General features: G+C 40.3%; 1 pseudogene; it reads right to left on the reverse strand.

The window, feature by feature from the left end:
* Positions 1–329: 329 nt before the first annotated feature.
* Positions 330–748, reverse strand: LOC100750383 (annotated as a pseudogene).
* Positions 749–1,124: the final 376 nt, after the last annotated feature.

The following is a 1,124-nucleotide window of genomic DNA, read 5'->3' on the forward strand; positions in this document are numbered from 1 at the left end:
TGACTTCTCCCATGAATGCCATATACTATCAGTGGGAAGCAGATTTCACCCATTTATAGATGCAATAGTGAGTATCATAAGGAAGGCCCTAGAAGGGACATATAACACATCTGAGACTTGCAAAAATACTAGGTGCTTTTTAAAAAACACAGCTTTGATTTTTCTCTAACACTTTGTTTTTGCTTTTATTTTTCTGAAAACATTGCAAAGGTTCTATAATGTATATATTTTTTCTTTTTTGTTTTGTTTTGTTTTGTTTTATTTCTGCTCCAGTCAATGGAAGGGAACTTTCTTTGGTCCCAGGGTCATGGTCAGGTATGGCCACAGCTTTATTTAACCTTCTTCTTGGGGTGCAGGTTGTTGGTGTGCCCTTACTTCTCCTTGGGACAGTTGATTGCACAGGGGTGCAAGCATGTGTAGAACTTGCAACAGATCATCTTGTCACAGCTATACTCTGGGCAAGCTGATGAAGGGATGGTTCGATGATGCTACCATGAAGGCGAACCACCAGGTACAATGTAGACTCGTTCTGGATGTTGTAGTTCAACAGGGTGTGGCATCCTCCAGCTGCTTGCCAGTAAATAATCAGCCTTTGCTGGTCAGGTGGGATGACTTCCTTATCTTGGATCTTAGCCTTGACATTCTCCATGGAGTCACTGGGTTCAACCTCAAGAGTGACGATCTTGCCTGTCAGGATCTTCACAAAGATCTGCATGTTGACATCTGCCACTTGGCTGCCTCATTGAAGAAAAAGAGCTCTATAATGTAATTTAATATGAACTCTTTTGTTTATATTTTAATGTCTAGGAAACCTGAAAATATCTTACAATTCATGAAATTTTGACAACCACTTTCAACAAAATAGCAATGCTACTGAGATCTGCCTATGTACAAACTGGGTGAGTGACTGGACAACCGGGGGCTTTAGAATGTGAAACAACAAAGTGGGGAACAAATGCCAGTCTTTCTGTTTGGAACTTCTCCACTGGCTTCTTCTGATATTAGTAACATATAATAGGAAAGTACCAGCATGAGAATTCTCCTTATGGGCCTGCAACTTGAAAAGGATGGAGTCACTGTCAAAGTTCTGTAGCACCACTGTGCTCCAAATTATTTTACTTTTA

The sequence above is a fragment of the Cricetulus griseus genome (genome assembly GCF_003668045.3).
Source record: "Cricetulus griseus strain 17A/GY chromosome 1 unlocalized genomic scaffold, alternate assembly CriGri-PICRH-1.0 chr1_0, whole genome shotgun sequence".
NCBI lineage: Eukaryota > Metazoa > Chordata > Mammalia > Rodentia > Cricetidae > Cricetulus > Cricetulus griseus.